The sequence below is a fragment of the Lissotriton vulgaris genome, chromosome 1_1 (assembly GCF_964263255.1).
Source record: "Lissotriton vulgaris chromosome 1_1, aLisVul1.2, whole genome shotgun sequence".
Taxonomy (NCBI): domain Eukaryota; kingdom Metazoa; phylum Chordata; class Amphibia; order Caudata; family Salamandridae; genus Lissotriton; species Lissotriton vulgaris.
Genome location: NC_141685.1, coordinates 38294819 through 38310488, shown reverse-complemented (window position 1 = coordinate 38310488; position 15670 = coordinate 38294819). Strand labels below are relative to the sequence as shown.

The window sequence follows — 15670 nt, the reverse complement described above, 5'->3', positions numbered from 1 at the left end:
ATATGTACCTAGCTTTGAAATACTGAACACCAACCAAAGCCCTAATCAGTGCCTCATTTACTCATAAATAAATATGAGAAAAGGGTGAGAGAATCCACATGGATGTAATAAAGATGCAATAATCCCATGAGAGGCTTCTCCATAAGTATCAGGGGCTTCTGATGTTAAGGTTGTAGGGTGAATTAGGTTGCCTACAGAGGTTATAAACTGTGAACTCCACAGAGAAGTGATCTTTGGCTAAATAAATGTCCAAGTGTTAAGTTGAACAAGTGCAGCACATTTGAGTGGGTGATGCTAAACACATGCTGAATAAGATTTAGTATTGTCTTATGGCGTTTCTGCTAGAAAAATCCCAACTTGGAGATATTAACTTCAGAAAGGTATCTTCTCTCATAATGGAATGTATACAGGAGAACCCCGAACTTGGGGATATAAGCACCAAAAAGAAGTCTCATGCATGCTCTGAATGTGAGAAGAGCTTTACTTGTTGATCCAGACTCAGTCAGCATGAGAAAACTCACACTGGGGAAAAACCTCATCACTGCTCTGAATGCCTGAAACGCTTCACTCGCAAAGGCCATCTGACTCGACATGTGAGAACTCACACTGGAGAAAAACCTCATAAGTGCTCTGAATGCCACAAAGGTTTCCTATGTAAATTCAGACTTATTGAACATGAGAGAATGCACACTGGAGAGAAACCTTATCAGTGCCCTGAATGTCCCAAAAGGTTCACTCAAAAATCCCATCTCAGTCGACACGAGAGAACTCACACTGGAGAAAAACCTCATAAATGCTCTGAATGCCAGAAAACCTTCAGTCGGAAAAGAGTTCTCACACGGCATGAGTTAACCCATACTGGGCAGAAATCCCATCAGTGCTCTGAATGCCCCAAAAACGTTAGTCGTAAATACCTTTTCACTCAACATGAGAGAACCCACACTGGGGAAAAACCATATCACTGCTCTGAATGCCAGAAAAGCTATTGGCTGAAAACTGGTCTTATTTTCCAAGAGAGAACTCACACTGGGGAGAAACCATAAAAGTGCTCTGAATGTCACAAACCTTTAGTGAAAGAGCTAGTCTCACTCACCGTGAACAAACCCATACTGGGCAAAACCTTATCAGTGCTCTGAATGCCTAAAAAAGTTCAGTTATAAAAGCAGTCTTATTGTACATCAGAGAACTCACACTGGGGAAAAACCTAATCAGTGCCTTGATTGCCAGAAAACCTTCAGTGTGAAAAGTCGCCTTACTGTTCATGAGAGAACACACAATGGAAGAACCTCTTCGGTGCTTTGAATTCCAGAGAAGCTTTAGTTATAAAACAATTCTCAATCCACATGTAAAAGCCAATACTAGCTAAAATAATGTATGAGTGTTATGAAGGCATGTAAAGATTCTGTTGAAAGATCCATGTTATAAAGGAAAAGTGTTTATTAGTGTTCTGAATGCCAGCAAAGCTTTATTCATAAAATTAATTTCAATGAAAATGAAAGAACACGTCCAGTGCCAAATCCTTATCACTGTTCTGAATGTCAGGAACACTTGAGTTGTAAAATGGATGCCTTTTGACATGAGAGAACCCACACTGAGTAAAAAACCTTAAAAATATACCCTTTGCCAGAAGCACTTGTCATATCCATTGCAGTGGTTGTAAACCACTTAAACTAAGAGTAAAACTGGTTTACTACCAATCTCTAAAAGCTGATGCTGATAATTCCTCAAATCGGTCTTTGGTTCTACCAAGCACAGTTCACAGACCCTCTTCTAAGGTTAATGGGTTACCTGTGCAACAGCTTGAGAATGACTTGATGTTTTCCTTTTTTCTTTTAAATATATCTTTATTGCACATTTTATAGCTTACGTTTTAACGTACCTCTCCAAGTGGACAGTCCATTCTTAAGATTAATTCATGTCAGGTCTTATACACTGATCAAACATGTATACATATATTGCTATCTTTCCCACGTAGAAGACACCTGTGGAAAAATGTACTCAACTGACCCCCATTCCCACATCTTATAGAGAATAGAAAGATGCTCCTCTATGCCTCTTCAAGTGTAGCCACCCACCCGTCAGAGGTGGCAACACCTTTGACCCTTTCCTCCTAGCCTCTCGCCTTTTTTTGCATATACTGCCACTTCCATTTGATAAACAGCCATTAGACGAGCGAGCCATTGTTGGACCGATGGTGCAGAGAGGTCTTTTTTCTTTTCTTTTTTCTTTTTAGTCCTCATTTCACCATTAGCGTCTTCAAGGTTAACAATAAAAGCCATTCCAACCTGGGCGCCCTGGGCCTATGTTATTGCATTTGCTTTATGCCAACCAGGCCAGCTTCTTTTGTGCGAGGCTTGGTGTAATCATTGGACCATTGAGACCTTAGACAAGCCTCCTTTCAGTGCCCCAAGATGTCAAGGGTGGCCAGATATTTTTGTCACTGTTATTTACCAGGCCCTGATCCAATCTTGCCATGCCTAATGCCGCACCCAACCAGCTCTCATACAGCGGAGGTCTAGGGTCCTTCCACAATTTGCAGATCTCCCTGCGAGCAATCAGGATCGAGCAAAGAAATAATCTCACTTGCACGGCTGAAAGCTGGCTTGTAAAATCAGAGTCCAGACCCAAACTTGAGCTAGGTTTAAATTCAACTTGAACTTAAAAATACCTTCCACGCTACATGCACACTGTACAACGAATGTATGCCCTATGTTTTCTCGACAAAATAATAAAAATTGTTTTAAAATAAAAAAAAATGCCTTCCAGGGCACTCTCCACATTGTGCCAAAAGTCTCTTAAATAAACACATTAAAAAAATGTATGTTGTCCGCCTCAACTTGATCACATCTAGGAAACTTGGGAGGTGAGCAGGGAGCAAACCCTGCAATTTTCTTGGGCGTGTAATACAGCCTATTAATTACATAAAAATGATTCTTTTTAACCCGTTGGACGCTCATGACAAGCCCAGCTCATCATGAGCCACGGTGGCCGTGTGCTCATGACGAGCTGAGCTCGTCATAACCGTCAGAACCCTCGCACGCGGGGCTAATTCCCCCACTGTGCTGAACGTTCTGAAGAAATGGGTGTGGCCGTGATGAGCTCAGCTCGTTATGAGCACACGGCCACCGTGGCTCATGGCGAGTTGAGCTCGTCACGAGCACCAGGGTGCTGTGTGCGCCCCCCGCCACCCAGCACAGCGTGGAATTACCCCCGCGGCCAACGGGTAAAGTGAAGCCGGTTTAACAAAGTTGTATAAGGTTTGAAGAGATAAAGCATATAAATTTACAGATGTATCTCCCAAAACAGAGGAATTCCATACTAGATGCGAGGGGGGGGAGCTCTACATCCTCAGCGTCTAATAGACTCCCATACCAAAATCAAACCTCCCTCTTTTTTGGATTTGCATTCTGAAGACTGTACTCAATCTCCCAATTTCCGCCTATATGCTACTTCTCTGCTGAAAACCAAGAGCATAATTGCACATATTTAAATCTAGAGAAGGAGTCACCAATTTTAGATCTTAAAACCTCCCAAGGAAGAACTCAGTCGGATGATATTAGGTCGAACCAGATCATAATTCCTGCCTTATTAATAGGGAAAGCTAAATTGTCTTCTAGACACACACAAACATATATAGCATTTAAATGAGTTCAACAAACTATAGACAAACATGTACCATCACCAACCAATTTGTTCTATCTGACATTGTAATTTCATGATCAATGCTTCTATTAGATGCTGATATTACTCTATAAATTGTAGGTAACTCCAATTGTAAACCTACTCATTTACGAGTTTCTTAGAATAAGTAAAGAATAATAGGAATAAGTATTCTTGAATGTATACTTTAACCGCGAAATAGTAGGATACTAAACAATCCTGAAACAAACATAACACAAGCGCCCGTTTGTTAATTATTTATTGGTCGTCATTCAAGTCGATTCTTTAGAAAATAAAAACAAACAAAACTAGTCCTTTTCACTATGTTAAATATACAATTTGATTTGGTCGCGCCTTTTCCCCCCCTTTTAATGAAACAGAGTAATGATATATTCTGCATCACCTCCATTCACAACTATTAAGGTCGGTAAATTGCATATTACAAGATGGCCGCTACTCTCCTTTTAGAGGAGATAAAGAAAGGACACATCTCGCTAGTCCTATTTCCACTACCAAACGAACAGGGTATAAAAACCATGAGGCGAGAGAATTACAAGTTCTCTGCCGAATTGCTGCTGCCTGTTGAACTGCGAGGATCGCCTTCGACCTTTGTTTAACCAGGTAAATGGTATATCTTTACAACTGAGGATCTATAGTTGAGAAACTAGTTTAATGTCCTTTGAGCTAGTTTAAGCCTGGGCACCTCATAATATTTATGGTGATCTCCTTATTATCATTTGTAGGACCGCCGTTTTAAGTGAATTTCATTTAAAAGTGATCGAGGGCCTGCAAATCACTTAAATACACAGGTATGTTAGTCCTCTAACATCGATATCTTACTAGGCTAGTTTTCTGTATGTGGTAACTTTAACATTTGAGATAAAAAGTCTTAGTTGAAATGATATGTGACAAGTTCTCCTTGATTTATCTCCATTAGAAAACTGAAGTATAGACTGTCTGTGCGTTTTCATCAGCAGCGCCACTTCCAAAGTCACACAGGGAGATATAAAATCAGTTGATTCCTGTCTTTACAGGTAAACCTTTGTTCCCCATGTCGTGGCTGATATAATTAATGGCTGACATGATAATTTTTAATGTGAGCCGTATGTGTCAGTTGAGAATCTCTGCATCTCTTACAGCAACAACACCGTTGTTTCATATATGTATACAGATATGTAATCAGTTTGCCCACCATAACAAACAGATGTGACAAATATTGAAGACCCTTTGGACCAGAATGTAATATATGGTCGACTAAACACACATGATAATGTCGAGAGGTAGCCATACCCTTGTTGCAGTAAATAGAAAATAAGGCCAAGAATATGATTTTTTTTTGAGAATCTAATGTGTTGATTCCTTCACTCAACTTTAATAAAAAATAAAATAACTTTTTATCAGCAATAGTTTGGCCCTAATCTTCAAATAATGCATTCAAGTTACACTTCAATTAAAGGATCGATATGAATGCATTAATTAGTCTATCCTGATATTTGTTCTACCATGAACAAGGGTTACATATAATATATGCTCTATAAACAACTTATGGTTTATTTTTGCTTTTCTGAAAACAGATGATTGTACTCATCGCTACCATCTACTTGAATTTGAGGCCCATTAAAACTCCGTGAGCTTCATTTATCTATAAGAAAGGTAAAAGTTTCCGCCGAATCTACTAATTGTGACCAGGTTAAATGGATTAGAATTTTATTTCTTAATTGCAATTGGATTGTTTTGTGTTTCTATACAGACCATATCCACTATATGATGAATCGAGTGTTACAATGTATAACCGAACAATGTTGTTGGTTAGCTGACAATAGCATCAAGAATGAAAAAATAATAATGAAATCTGTACAAAAGATAATGATGCCGTAATATGTCTTGAATTATGTTGACAATCTCCTTTCTTCTGAGTATTAAGGTGTCATTGAATGAAATATTATGAATCAAAAAGCAATATAGTTTGTTATTAAATCATGTAGAGAGCTTAGGGTTTTTAGGATAATATATGCAAATCCCTTGAATGGGAATAAAAGTTTTTTAATTATCCTTTTTACTGTTTTTTAGGGTATTCATGATTTGATTTGTCTGTCCTGAGGATGGTCTCCATAACGCAAGTCTAGAGACCGAAACGTCGACTGCGCTTATTCCACTGATTTTAATGATATAACTTGTAAATAGGTGGATAAGCTACAACAATTGCTGCAAATAGGCTGTTTTATTGATATTTTTTCCTATAGTAGCTTTTGCAACAAATGGTATACCCATGTATATTTTATTTTTGTTTTGTGAATAATTAAAACAAACAGAACTTTTCCATACACCCTGCTATTGCTCTCTCTTTTTATTACCGTTTGGTATTAGCTCTATTTGTTTAAAAACTTTGTCTGACACAAATTGTGCATCAGTGGTGTCAAATGCTTAGGACCACAAAATAATATATAATTTTGAATACTCTACAGTTCAACAAAACCCTTGACGGCACAATTACCCTTTCATTCTAGACACACAGGCAGTCCCGGGGAGTCCCAGATTGGAGTGAAGTCTGAATAGTATTTTATCCCCCATCTCGCCTTAATTTTATGCCACACAACAAGGGCTGATTTTAATACCTTTAGGCGAACCTTCTTAAAAAAACCTAGGCGCCCCGAACTTATAAAGAGGTCCGATACCCCCTCTGTTAAATATTGCAGGGATTGGTTAGCATGAGCTGAAAGCCATTTTGTATTTTGGCAGCCATTTTTGGTAGCCATGTGCTCGCCATGTGCTCTGTCCTCCCTCAGTGTTGACTGTTCTTGTAATCTGCCTAGAAACGAACTATATTTAGCATCTTCCACCTTTGCACTTGCTCAGAAGGGCCTAGCTAGTAGAATGCACCTGCTCATCCTATAGAACTGTCAGGCTATTTTTGCTGCTATATGGAGAAGTGACTCTCCTCCCACTTTCTTGAGCAAGCAGATCTTGCATGCCCGTATTAGGCATTTTGCATACTTACATGTTCCAGGACTGCCCCTTGGTCTTAGGCTGACTATGTAACCCTAAGCATATATAAGACCCCAGTTTTCTGTACTCCTTAGACTGCCTCATTCAGTTGCTAAGGCTTCTGTGTGACGTAGTCTCCCTCATCTGAGGTGAATTGTATTATTTTTCTATTTCAGCTTCTGTGCCAATTTCTTCTTTTTTTGGTTTAACAGGACCAAGTATCAGTGAGACCCCTGAGAAGGTTTCTGTGTTCTTCACCTCCCCGAAGGTGGCCATAACCCTCAGAATCCTCCACACCAGTCCACTCCCTTCCTCCACCTCTGCACAGTTTGGGCCTTAGCCTGAGACCAGAACGTGGCTACATCTCTCTTTGCCACCGCCACTGCTGGTCCCAGGAATCTCTTATCAGCCCTAGAGCCATCGAGGCCATTGAACACTCCCAGCAGCAAGCGCTTCGGGTCATGGTGAACCTCCCATCCGAGGGCCTGAGTAAGTTTGAGTTCCACCCCCCTCCAGAACGGCGCCAGGGCCAGGCACTGCCATACCATGTGATAGAAATCTGCTAAAGGCAGACTCTCAGCGCGCGCAGGCTGGGGGGGTCGTATATGGGCCCGGAAAAGGCGCGCCGGAGTGAGGTATGCTGCATGGAGAAAGTAAAGTTGGACAAGGCGTAACTTTGAGGATGTTGTCAAGGTTTTGGGTGCCATAAGGGCATTGCGCCAGTCCGCCTCCTCCAAAGGACCCACCCAACCCTCCCAGCGGTCACAGAGCCTGTCTAGGGACGCAGGACCATTGTTCACCAGCGCCCGGTATATGCAGGAGACCCCACCCCTCCCCAGGTTCCTCATCATCACCTGGGCCTCCAAAGGGCTGAATTCTGGGAGAGAGACAGGGGATGGAATGTGAGTGTGTAGGGCGTGCCTGAGTTGGAGGTACTTATAGAATTGGGAAGGAAGAAGGGCGTGGTGTCTGTAAATCCGCAAAGGTCTCCCACCCACACGTCTTCCAGTAGCGAGATCCCGACTAAATCCCATTGACGGAAATCCTGCAAGGACTAGACCTCCCGCAACCAAGCTCCACTCCACAGTGACGTTTGCCTAGCCGCTTACCCCAGGGAACATCCCTCAGCCCGATACTGTTTAACATCTATGTGGCCTGCATCGCCCGACAGCATGACATCCACATAATGTACGCTGACGACACTCAACTGATCCTCTCCCTCACCAAGGACACCCTCACTTCCAAATCCAACCTCCACGAAGGAATGAAGTCCGTCGCTGACTGGATGAAGAACAGCCGACTAAAGCTGAACACAGACAAGACGGAGGTCCTATTCCTCGGCTCCAGCCCTTCAGCCTGGGATGACTCCTGGTGGCCTACGACACTGGGGGCAGCCCGTCACCCATCGACCATGCACCCAACCTGGGAGTCATCCTCGACTCAACGCTCTCCATGGCCAAGTAAGTCAACGCAGTCTCCTTCTACTGCTTCAACACCTTCTGCATGCTCCGCAACATCTACAGGTGGATCCCAACAAGAAGAACAGTCACCCAGGCCCTCGTCAGTAGCAGACTCAACTATGGAAATGCCCTCTATGCGGGAACCCTGGGCAAGCTCATCAAACGACTGCAATGCATTCAAAACGCCTCTGCACGCCTGATCCTCGATGTACCATGCCCCAGCCACATCATCCCCCACCTGAGAAACCTGCACTGGCTCCCCGTCGACAGGAGAATCTCCTTTAAACTCCTCATCCACGCACAAAAGGCACTCCACAAGACCGGTCCAGCCTATCTCAACAGACGTCTCTTCTTCTACGTCCCCAATCGCCAGCTCTGCTCCGCCGACCTCTCCCTCGCCACCGTCCTCCATATCCGAAGAACCACTGCAGGTGGCAGATCCTTCTCCCACCTCGCTGCCAAGACCTGGAACACCCTTCCACTCGGCCTACGACAGACCCAAGACCTGCTGACCTTCAGGAGGCTACTCAAGACCTGGCTGTTTGATGAGTAGCGGCACCCCCCCCTCTTTGTTCGACGAGTAGCGGCACCCCCCTCTTTCTTCCCTTTTTTCTTCCCCAGCGCCTTGAGACCCTCGCGGGTAAGTAGTGCGCTCTACAAATTCTGTGATTCATTGATTGACCATTTGGGCTTGTCATACAAGAAAATATCGTCAGGAATGCAATCTAGACCCGGTGCCCTACCACCAGCTAGGGCCCTCTGTGAGCCACTGACATCTGCCTCATCAAATACCCTAGCAGAGGAGATGGGATGGATCAAAACGGTGCCCCATCATCAACTTCTTCCTCTGCATATTGAGTGGCAAAATAAGTTATTATTTATTTAGTTAGTAGATCTTCCAGCATTTTTATGTTGCACTTGTATATAATGCACTCTTGTTGTTTTGTTTAGTTATCATTTGGTCAATTTACATACCTCACAGTATTTATAGGTTATGCATGTTTATTTAATGCACTCGCATTGTTCTGTTGTTCCCCTTATATATATATTTGTTTTAATGCATTTGTTGTAAAATAGGAACATGTGTTATAATCTCGTGCATCAGTGCTCGGGTGGATTGTGGAATGAGAGGCACTAGGCAGAGAGAATGGGAATGCCTTGGGAGTGAGTTGCAGCTGCTGTGGGGGAGTCGCTTCAATGAACATATCAATCATATCATGCTATGTGATCCTGTGTATAATGTGATGACTTACGACACCGCGCATATTCGCAAAACTGTATTTTATGAGGATAGCAGAGAGATTCTTTTGTTTAATTGTGATACGTCTGCCTCACAGCCATTTGCGCTGAGCTGAAGGGGGGAAAGGGGCAGTGGTGCTGAATTCCTTGCGCAACAATAAAAATGTCAAGTTAACTCTGCTGAATAATGTTATTGCTGCAGCAAAATCAGCGTTTTGTCAAGAGGCAGTTTTCACTCATGATGAAATAGCGCAGAGTTAATATGCCTGGATCAACTTACAAGGACACCGGGTTAGTGCCCTTCCATTTCTGGTGTTTTTCAGCAGTTTTAAAGATCTTCTTAGAGTTTTTTACTGCTCAAATGGGTGTAATTTCTGTTAGTTGCCTGTTTCCCTGGGCTTCACTGCTTACTTTTGCTCATGAGAAAGCAGGGGCGGCTCTAACACTTGTGGTGCGACAGACGTTTATGGCTCCCCTCAGCACGACTTCCTCCTCAAATCCCCTCACTACCACCCGGCAAAAGTGCCCCTCATCGCTCCATAGCCCATCTCTCACATACATTTAGTTTGTTATAAAGTGCTGGTAAAGGGTGGCTTTACTAATCCACTCAGCTATCCACATAAAATACAGACCTTCTTTGCAGCAGGAACATTGATCACAAGAGTTATCTTGTCATTGTTATTGCTGCCTGAAAACTGGAAGCACAAGAAACTCTGCAGGAGGTGCATTTAAATCTTAAGTTGTTACTAAACACAGTGTACTCCAGAGGTCAGTGCCCCCCTCCAGGTCTGTGCTCAGTGTGTCAGCATCGGTCGCAATGCCCAAAAGCCGGGCCAGTGAGTAAGGGTCACTTCAGGTGCTCTACATGACGTCATTGAATGTCACTCATAAGTACACTGAAACTATGAAAATGTCACACATAAGCAATCTGAAACCTTGGCAGCTATGAATGTAAGTTTTCATCGATTGTTGTCATTGTTGCAGTAAAGATTGAGCAGTTTAATCGGAGCCTCCGTTCCTAATAGAATTGTGAATGCTGTAGGTGCCTGTCCTCTTCGCAGCACGGTGATGCACTTGTGGGGTGTGAGGAGATCGCTTGTGGGCGCTCCCAGGCACTGTTCACTTGGCCAGCAGGCGGGGCTGCCAGAGAGGCCCCTGTAGAAAGAGCAGCCCAGGCGCTGGGGCACCAGTAACCTTAACTGCCATGATTATCTCTGCAACATCTACCTGCATTTGATAGTGGATCTTTATTCATTCAAATAAATAGTTCCCTTGCTTTATCTGCTTCTGGATCCTTATGTGCAGAGGCACAAGACCGGTCCCGGTGAGTCCAAGACACGAGCTGGAGCAATAGAGCGGGAGACATTGGTCACTTGAATATTGTCTCTGAGGCACCCCCTGGCGCACCGCTAGCACGCAGAGATGCACCCAAATATTCTCCCCGAGCACCCCTGGCCCACCCCAGGAGACCAGGGATGCACCTGAATAATTCTATGTCGGGACCGGACGCAAGATTTATACATTACTTTCTTCACTTCTAATTAGCAGCAGTTTCAAAGTTAAACAAAAACACACTGTCCCAGTCCAACTTCCAAGAGTCCTTAGGTAGTGTCTATGACGCCCTTTAACCAATAGCAATATAGTCCATCAATGCATACATATCCCTGTTGCCTGCAGTCCTTCCTCTTTCTTCACTGCTGTTATTTAAGTCCCTCATTCCACTTACAACTTTTTTGGGGATAAGGTGTTTGGGGGGATTAAGAGTGTCACTAGCATTGCACTATGTTGGTGGTTTACTTTGTTATAGTTGCTAGACCAAATTAACATAATTGTTGTGTGTGGACTTGCAAGAGGTTGACAAGACACATAGCAAGCTCCAGCGCATCATTGTCTCACACCGAGGGTCTGCTGGGGGTGCTGTTTCATGCTGTTTGAAGCCAGTTGGATGCATTGCGATCTGTGAGGCGGTGCACTATAGCCTTATCGCCCGCCGTAGAGAGCTATACCAGCTATTAAAGGCCCTCTCCAGCGTTGGCGAGGGCCTTTAACAAGAGAGAGGGACTTTAATAGCCGGTATAGCCCTGCTACGAAGGGCTTTAAGGCTATTAGAACATTTTGCCTCTAGAGGGCAGAATGTTCTAACAAAAAAAAACAAAGCCTTATGAGAGCGTGAGGGGATTGGAATCCCCTCAGGCTCCCTGAAGCCTTGGTTCACAGCCAGAGCTGTGAACAAAGAAGCATTGGAATGATGGAGCTCCAGGCTTATACCAGCCATTATAAGCCCAGAGCACTCCATTGTTTCCAATGGAGCTCCCAACATTCCAATGTTCTAATATGCTGTAGAAGGACTCTCCTGACTTGTGACTCATGCTAGGGAGTAGAGAAGGGCATTTCCACGGCTGCATTGCCGTGTGACCCCCCTGTGAGAAGTTGGCCCGATATGCAACGTTCGCTATTCTAGCGACCGCTATGTATCGTTCCAACGACCCTTATGGTGTTTGGTTGTAAGTCAACCTATAGACCAGCTATCCTAGTAGCGTGGATACGAGCAGTCTAAGGCTAAAGACTCGAGAGGGCGCGTTAAGCCAGCTGTTTACCACACATGTACCCCTTGAACACCCAGTGAAAGGACACCACACAAGTGTTATGAAAATAAACAGTATATTTATTAAGAATCACAACAGCCCTGTACTCTTTATGAGGACAGGGTACTAAGCACAAACCAAATCTCTTTAGCAAATACTTTAAGTGCACAGTTAAAACAAGTGTCCGAGGACACGGAAAGGTTAAGGCAAGTCGGAAGCGAGGGACTCGGGACCCTAGAGTAAGGAGGCTATGCAGGCACCGAAATGCCGAGTTACCTAGCCACGAGGGCTGCGGCTGCACAAGTCTTACAGGCGTCGGGGTCTTCGCTGACGAGCCAGGAGCCGGAAGAAAAGGAGTTGCTGGCCGGCGACCAGTGAAGAATAGTTCGTAGAGATCCAAGCCTGGATCGGGGATTGATGAAAACCTGAAAGCAGAGGGGACCAAGTTCGTACTACTAGCCAGTAGTTAGAGGGTACCAGGAAGGCACCGGTTGGCCGTCACCTCGACTAGGTGAGTGGGCGACGCTAGGCTCTGCAGTCTCACGGACCAGGAGGCGTTGTCGGCGACCACGGTGGAGGTGCGAGCTGTCCCACGAAGGATGATGCTGTCGGCGTCGCTGGGCCCAGGATGGGGCAACAAGCCTTGGCAGGTCTCAGGGCCACGTGGTGGGCCTAAGATGGCGTCTTGAGTGGACCAGGAGGGTCCGAGGTGCTTCTCGCAAAGATGGAAGCAAGGGCCAGTCTGGAGCAACCAGACCAGCAGTGATGATTCTCGGATGTCGTCAAAGAAGGGCACAAGCCAGCGGCTAGTGACCAGACAACGTGCTGAGCAGCGAGCAGAAGGGCCCCACGCAGATCGTGGAGATGCTGGGAGACTGCACTTCGGTGCTGGAGCGGCTCAGGGTCGGGGCTTCTCGGACCCCAGAGCACTCACCAGAGAGTTATCTCGATGGTCGTGCTGGTTAAGAGCGTGCAGGTTCTGATGATGGCCGGTCCCTCGAGGTCTCGTCGCACCCACAGATCACAGCTGAGCTGATGACGTGGGTAGAGGTCAGAGGTGCCAGGGAAGCCGGTTCTCGTCGAGCTGGGCCGTCGGATTCCTTGAGGAAGGACTTACAGCAAACCGCAGAGTTCTTAGATGGTGCCCGCTGATGCAGGGTGACTACTCCTTAGTCACAAGGGAGAAATCTTGAGAAGAGTCTTGAAGTCCTTTCGTAGAAAGTATTCTTGATTCAAAGATGATCTAAATTGGAAGGGTCCCCGCTCCGGCCTTTATTCTAAAGAAAGGGGTGGGAACATGACTAGGTCCTGCCCTAAGGGTGGGACCAGGAAGGGGGGTAGTTACACCCCTCTCCCCTGCCGGACTTTCCCCAGGCCAGGGCTGTCGCCCCTGGAACTGGTTCTAACCGGCAGATGCGTAGTGAGCACCGGGGTGCCACTCCGCAGTCACCTTCTCGCAAAAGCCCTACCTACCCAGAATACACAAACCCTGTCTGGGACGGTGCGAACACCGCCCTCGACAGGAAACCCTTTGTCCAAGCGCTCCTCGCTGGAAGGACTCCCAGCAGCAGGAGGTCAGACTCGTGTCTGTGGTGGCAGCATCCATTTTGTGGAGCTGAGGCTTTCGTTAACTTTAACCGGGGTTCACAGTTACGTACATGTCGTGTCCCTCTAGAAGGGTGGAATGCTAACCTCATCGCCAGAATTGGTGAGAGGGCAGCACCCCGATTCGTATGACACCTTACTCGACATGTCTTGATAACGCGACACCGAAGTTACCGATATGGCACGCGTTATCATGGAACAGCCATTGGGTTCTTTGTCCGCAAGCTGCAACCGGGCTCGGCTCGGGCCAGAGCACAGTTCACACGAGCCCACGCACTCTGCCTTCAGGATTGTCAAGGCCTGCCATAGGAGTGACTGATAGGAACTCGGGTGTCCATTGTGGTTAGATATAGGACTACTATATCTAAAGCAAAGGGTGATTACACGACTTCGCCCCAGCTGTCATGCAGCCAGTTGTGTCAAATTTAGGAGGCCAGCCAGGGGTGGCATAATACATGATGCAGCCCCTGGCAGCCCTGGGTACACCTATGCCCTGCGTTACGGGGTCTGATAAGGTGGCCCAGTACCAATTGGTAAATGCACCTAGGGTACATCTCGTAATTTAGAAAGAGAACAGCCAGGCTGTGGGTCTGATTGGCAGGCCCACAGCCAGAGAAAGTCGTAAACCAGTGAAACAAAAGCAAAAAATCTGGGTGATCATAGGATTGCAGACCCTACTCTCCTACATGACCCCCCCCCCCCAAACGTCGGAACAATTAGCTAACCTTGACCAGGTGAGTCTTCTTGTTCTAAGTGGAAATATCTGGAGAGCCCATCGGCATTGCCATGATCAGTACCAGGTCTATGTTCCACTGTAAAGTCCATCCCCTGTAGGGAAATGGACCACCTAAGCAGTTTGGGGTTTTCACCCTTCATCTGATTTAGCCACAAGAGGGGCTTATGGTCGGTCTGAATCTTGAAGTGAGTGCCAAACAAGTATGGCCTCAGCTTCTTCAGGGCCCAAACCACAGCAAAGGCCTCCCTCTCAATAGCTGACCAATTCTTCTCTCTAGGGGTCAGCCTTCTGCTTATAAAAGCAATGGGCTGGTCTTGACCATCAAAATTCAGTTGAGAAAGAACAGCTCCCACACCCAACTCAGAAGCATCTGTTTGGACAATGAATGGTTTGGAGTAGTCCGGACTCTTGAGGATAGGCGCCGTGCACATGGCCTGCTTTAGGTCATCGAATGCTTTTTGACAGCTCGCTGTCCACTGAACCTTTTTTGGCATTTTCTTACTTGTCAGTTCGTTTAATGGTGTCACAATTGAACCATAGTTCCTGACAAACTTCCTATAGTAACCAGTCAGGCCCAAGAAAGCTCGAACCTGAGTCTGGGTGGTCGGAGGAGCCCAGTCCCTGATTGACTGTATCTTGCTCTCCAGTGGCTGAACCTGGCCTCCACCTACAAGGTGGCCCAGGTATACAACCTGTGTCTGCCCTATCTGGCACTTGGTGGCCTTGATAGTGAGACCTGCTGCTTGCAGCGCCTCTAACGTCTTCCGCAGGTGGACCAGGTGATCCTCCCAGGTGGAGCTAAAGACAGCAATATCGTCAAGATACGCCGCACAGAAGTCATCCAGCCCAGTAAGGACTTGATTCACCAACCGTTGGAAGGTGGCAGGTGCATTTTTCAGACCAAAGGGCATCACCACGAACTGATAATGCCCACCAGGGGTTGAAAATGCTGTTTTAGGCTTGGCGTCCTCAGCTAACCTGATTTGCCAATACCCAGCTGTCAGGTCAAACGTACTTAGGTAGTTGGCCGAAGCCAATCTATCGATAAGCTCGTCTGCCCTTGGTATTGGGTGGGCGTCAGTCTTAGTGACTGCATTGAGACCCCTGTAGTCTACGCAAAACCTCATCTCTCTCTTACCACCCTGGGTGTGAGGTTTCGGCACTAGAACTACGGGACTAGCCCAAGGGCTATCCGAGGGTTCAATGACTCCCAGCTCCAACATTTTCTGCACTTCACTCTTGATGCAGTCTCTAACGTGATCAGGCTGCCTGTAGATTTTACTCTTGACGGGCAAGCTGTCACCAGTGTCAACCTCATGGGTGCACCAATCGGTCTGACTGGGTGTTAGAGAAAACATATGCCTGAACGACTGAAGAACCTGTTTACAGTCGCTCTGTTG

The 15670-nt window shown here is 45.8% G+C and overlaps 1 pseudogene across 1 annotated transcript; it reads left to right on the top strand.

The window, feature by feature from the left end:
- The first annotated feature begins 299 nt into the window (after positions 1-299).
- Positions 300-2904, top strand: LOC147737099 (uncharacterized; annotated as a pseudogene). Its single transcript, XR_015309592.1, has one exon. The product of XR_015309592.1 is annotated as an uncharacterized LOC147737099 (transcript).
- Positions 2905-15670: the final 12766 nt, after the last annotated feature.